The following is a 6000-nucleotide window of genomic DNA, read 5'->3' as shown; positions in this document are numbered from 1 at the left end:
AATCAGAGACAGTCAAGTTAAGTTCCAATAGAAACCCCTTATATTTCTTTAGTGAATTTGTTTAAATCATATTTACAAACCATTCCTGTGGGAAAAAGAGCCAATTTTCCTTCAGAATAGCTGTAAAGTCTCCTGGGGACAAAAACATAGTGGTGGTAGAAGCCACCTGACCCCCTTGTATAATTTGTTTAACTAACAGGTTTCCACCTAATCTGACTGTACCAAGTGCCACATATAATTACATTTACATAACTGGATTTTTTTTATCAAACCAAAAACTTCCTTTTTATAACACCAGAACTGTTATTCTTTAACATCTTCACTGCGTAGACTGTCGGTCCTTCATCAGTTGAGACTGAGCCGATCACGACACGTCTTCCAATCTTCTCTCGCTCTGGCCATACTTGCCATGTTTGTCCATATCTCCTTGTTAGGAAATCATCCCACCTCTTTGGAGGCTGACCGCATGGCCGTTTCTGTTCTTGTGGATACCACTCGGATATAGCTGCGATCCACCTGTTGTCGCTGAATCGGGCCACATGTCCCACCCACCGCATTTTGCTGAGCCTGCTTTCAACAACAACATCTTGCACTCCAGACTGCTGCCTGATTATTTCACTGGGGATGTGATCACAGAGCAAAATGCCCAAAAATGTTCGTTCCATCGCCCTATGTGTGACAGACAGTTGATGTTCTTCAATCTTTGTCAGTGACCATGTTTTGCTGCCATATAACCTTGTGGAAACACGGTGGAGTTGAAAAGATTTGCACAAGTTGTTTCGCTGATCTTTCCTTGGAGGATGTCCTTGATGTCACTGAATGCGCATCATCCAGCTTTTTTTCTGCCTTTCTGATCATGGTGCATGTTGACTTCCTGGCCCAAATAAACGTATTTATCAACCTCTTGGATTTCCTCTCCTCCAAGAGTTATTTGGGTTCTTGGCAGAACATCTGACCTCATGTATTTCATTTTCGACCGATTCATTTTTAATCCGACTTGACTACTTTTCACATTCAGTTCTTTAAGCATTCTCTCAAGCTGGGCTGTATTTTCAGCTATCAGCACTATATCAGCTGCGAACCTGAGATGGTTTAGCCACTCGCATTGATATTAATCCCATCTTTCAAGTCTGCTTGTTGAAAAACCAATTCAAGACCGGCTGTGAATAATTTTGGTGAAACTGTATCTCCTTGTTTCACATCTTTCTCGATGGGGATTCGGAGGGGAGTATCAAACAGAAATATATCCATGCTGCAGCCAGAGTTTGCTTCCTTTAGTAATGTGATATATTTCTCGCTGATGCCCTGTTCAGAAAGAGCTTCAAGAATGGTGTTAGTCGCTACACTGTCGAACGCCTTCTTGTAGTCCATGAAGGCAATGCACAAAGGGAATTTATATTCCCTTGAATGCTCTAGTAGTTGGTTTAGAGTGAAGAGATCGTCTATCGTGCTATAATTACTTTGAAAGCCGGCCTGCTCTCTAGGTTGCTGTTCATCCAGGTTTTGCAACAGTCAATTTGTTACTATTTTAGTGAACAATTTATAGACATGCAAAAGCAATCAGATCGGGTGATAGTTCTTTAGATTTTCTCGATCGCCTTTCTTATGCAGCAAGATGGTATTGGACTCTTTCCTATTGGACGGTATGGTCTGGATTTCCAAGTAGCAGCTGAACCTTTGGGCGAGAGCTTTCCAAAGTTCCTGACCTCCCGCCTTAAGCACTTCTGCTGTCAGACCATCCTTACCTGGAGCCTTCCCCTCTTTCACTTGATGGATTGTGTGACAGACTTCACTAATGAGAACTGGGAATATGTGTTCATCGGTTTGTTGAAGTGATGGCATTGGGACGTCAATACAGGATGCAAACAGTTGGGTATAGAAATCCCTGCAGATTGCCTTCATCTCTATTTGATCGGTTACTGATTCTCCATCCCTGTTCTTCAAAGCCAATAATGATGACCTGTACAACGCCAGTTCCCGTTTGCATTTTTTGAGACTTTTATGGTCTTCAGCAGCCTTTAGGAGCTTTTTGGTTTGAAATTTCTCAAAGTCTTCCTTCAACTTCATTCATATGAGCTTACAGAGAAGGGAGTGCTCGAGTCTGTTGCTACCATTTCTTTTCATTTTCCTCCTCTTCTCTAATAAAGTCTTTGTATTCTCCGAGATTCTTCCGCTAGCTCTTCTTGGTCTTTCACGTTCAGCTGATTTCACACACTATTTCAGTCTCTTACTGAAGTTCTCATAATCATCATTGCAGTCGTCCAGGAGGCTCCAATCTTCCCTAGAAAGCTTGAAAGCTACCTGGTGGTGCCTTCTGTTTGCCATACACAGCGCCTTTTTCTCCACCTTCACAGTGAATATGAGCCTGGCTCTCAGTAGGCAATGATCGCTACCGATATTGAATGATGTCACTACTGAAATATCCTGCACGATGCATCATCTATCGATCAGAAAGTAATCGATTTCATTTTTTGTCTTTGCATTTGATACGATCCAGGTCCATCTTCTGTTGGCCTTCTTTCGGAACCAGGTGTTACCAACGAACTCCCTCCAAACTCTATAGTATTAACTTCTGCAAAAGCTACTTGTAACTCTTCACTCACTTTAAATCACTTGCTTCTGCATTCAATTCTTTAAAGTATTTTGCCTACAGTGACTTAGCTACCAAATACAATCTGTGCAGCACAGCTGCCTTACCCTGTGCTGTTTTAACCTTGGGATTGTTTAAAAAGACAGTAAAGCATTCGTATCCATGGTCACCCATGGGTGTTTTACTCCAAAAATTTCAACGGAACCCAGCAGACTTCTGTCATGCTTTGTCCAAACAAACTTTTCACTAAGTATCCAAAGTACCCTCCATTAAAACTTCAGAAGAACAAAAGTGCAAGGGTGTGTGTGGAAAGCAACCATTTAACTCTATGAGGTTAGTTTAAACTAAAGGCTGACAGCAGCAAATTAAGCAAACTGGGAAGCAGGAGGAGGAGGAGAAGAAGAAGAAAAGGATATAGTTAGCTCTGAGCAAAGGGAAGGGGTCCCTAGGTTTAAACAGTTGGGGACCTCTTACCCCTAGGTTTTTATCCTGGATCTGGGAGAAGAGTGGAGATTATTACCTGCTCCTACAAACCCTGAATTTGTTCCACCTGTGTCTGTTTCTTTTGTTTACACTCCAAGTGAATTACAGGAGTGCTCTTCTCTGTTGCAGTTAACTGTTTCCAGGCAACTCCATGGGTTAACCCCCTCACTCTCCACTTTTCATTTTGAAACTTTTTTTTTCACTCCCCTAGGACCAAGTCTCAGTTCCCATCTCTTAATGTGGTCTGTTAACTCTGCTTCTGACTCCAAACGCTGCTTTGCCAAGTTATCTTTAGCCACTCCTAACTCTAATTTACAATCCTCCAGTTGCCTTTGGTGGAGTAGCACTAAACATTGATTTATTTTAAAAAAATGTTAGTTTTTGTCTTTTGCTAATTAGTCTAGAAATTATTTTTTGGCTGACCTAATTATACTTTTACATTTGACTTGCCAGAGTTTATACTCCTTTCTATTTTCCTCTTACGGATTTGACTTCCAATTTTTAAAGGATGTCTTTTTGCCTCTAACCACCTCTGTTTCTCTGTTGTTTAGCTATTTTGGCTTTTCTTTTTTTTTTGATCTTGTTATTTTTTTTTATTTGGGTATACATTTAGTTTGAGCCTCTATTATGGTGTTTTTAAATAATTTCTATGCAGCTTGCAGGCATTTCTCTCTTGTGACTGTTCCCTTTAATTTCCATTTACCTAGCTTCCTCATTTTTGTATAGTTTCCCCTTTTTGAATTTAAATGTTACCATGGTGGGTTCTTTGGTATTTCCCTCCTACAACAATGGTAAATTTATTTACACTGTGGTGCTATTACTGAGCGGTTCAGTTATATTCACCTCTTGGCCCAGTCCCTTTAACTTAGGACTAAATGAAGAATTACCTCTCCCCTTGTTGGCTCTAGGACTATCTGCTCCAAGAAGCAGTCATTAATGGTGCCTAGAAATTTTATCTCTTCATCCTATCCTGAGGTGACATATACCCAGTCAATAAGGGGATGGTTGAAATTCCCCATTATTATTGGGTTTTCCATTTTTGTAGCCTCTCTCTAATCTCCCCGAGCATATCACAGTCACCGTCAGTGGTATATTCCTGCTGCGATACTCTGATTATGCAGGCATGGAATTTCTATCGATAAAGATTGTATGGTACAGTTTGATTCATTTAAGATTTTTACTATATTTGACTCTACACTTTCTTTCCCCCACTGGCAGATCCTACTTTGTCATTCCCATATATTTTGTACCCTAGTATTACCATGTCCCATTGATTATCATGAATCCTCCTTTAATACCAGGCACTAAAGTTCACTCATCTTAGTATTTAGACTTCTAGCATGTGTATACAAGTTCTTATAAAATTTGTCAATATTTACTTGTCTGCCTTCATGTGATGTAATTGCATAGGATTCGCTTTCACTTGACTGCCTCTCTTCAGTACCTACCTATACTTTATCAACTTCTATCCTCTCCTCTTTACTAAGTATTGATTTTCCCCTTTAATAAATCCTCCCCCTAAGGGATGTCTCTGTCTGAACCATGTTGTATTTCCCCCAACCCTTATTTTAAAAGATGATACGGGATTTTTTAATGTTACATGCTAGCAATCTGGTTCCATTTTGGTTTAGGGGGAGCCCATTCTTTTTGTAGAGGATCCTTAGAAACATAGACTATCAGAGTTGGAAGGGACCTCAGGAGATCATCTAGTTTAACCCCCTGCTCAAAACAGGACCAATCCCCAATTAAATCATCCAACAGATTTTTGCCCCATATCCCTAAATGGCCACCTATTTAGAAAAACTGGACGTGCACAAGTCCATGGGGCCGGATGCACTGCATCCAAGGGTGCTAAAGGATGGTGTGGACTGCACTCTCAGCAAGTTTGCAGATGACACTAAACTAGGAGGCGTGGTAGATACACTAGAGGGTAGGGATCGGATACAGAGGGACCTAGACAAATTAGAGGATTGGGCAAAAAAAAACCTGATGAGGTTCAACAAGGACAAGTGCAGAGTCCTGCACTTAGGACGGAAGAACCCATGCACTGCTACAGACTAGGGACCGAATGTCTAGGTAGCAGTTCTGCAGAAAAGGACCTGGGGTCACAGTGGATGAGAAGTTGGATATGAGTCAACAGTGTGCTCTTGTTGCCAAGAAGGCTAACGGCATTTTGGGCTGTATAAGTAGGGGCATTGCCATCAGATTGAGGAACGTGATCGTTCCCCTTTATTCGACATTGGTGAGGCCTCATCTAGAATACTGTGTCCAGTTTTGGGCCCCACACTACAAGAAGGATCTGGAAAAATTGGATAGAGTCCAGTGGAGGGCAACAAAAATGATTAGAGGTCTGGAGCACATGACTTATGAGGAGAGGCTGAGGGAACTGGGGTTGTTTAGTCTCCAGAAGAGATGAATGAGGGGGGATTTGATAGCAGCCTTCAACTACCTGAAGGGGGGTTCCAAAGAGGATGGAGCTCGGCTGTTCTCAGTGGTGGCAGATGACAGAACAAGGAGCAATGGTCTCAAGTTGCAGTGGGGGAGGTCCAGGTTGGATATTAGGAAACACTGTTTCATTAGGAGGGTGATGAAACACTGGAATGCGTTACCTAGGGAGGTGGTGGAGTCTCCTTCCTTGGAGATTTTTAAGGACTGGCTTGACAAAGCCCTGGCTGGGATGATTTAGTTGGGAATTGGTCCTGCTTTGAGCAGGCGGTTGGACTAGATGACCTCTTGAGGTCCCTTCCAACCCTGATATTCTATGATTCTATCTCAAGGATTGAACTCACAACCCTGGGTTTAGCAAGCAAATGCTCAAACCACTGAGCTATCCCTCCCCCACATCCTTCTTTCCCTAAAGGCTCCCCAGTTCTAATAAACCTAAATATGTTCTCTGAACACCATTGTCTCATCCATGCACTAAGACC

This window comes from Chrysemys picta, chromosome 3 (assembly GCF_011386835.1).
Source record: "Chrysemys picta bellii isolate R12L10 chromosome 3, ASM1138683v2, whole genome shotgun sequence".
Lineage (NCBI taxonomy): Eukaryota > Metazoa > Chordata > Testudines > Emydidae > Chrysemys > Chrysemys picta.
The sequence above is the reverse complement of the archived record's forward strand: the minus strand, read 5'-3'. Positions refer to the sequence as shown.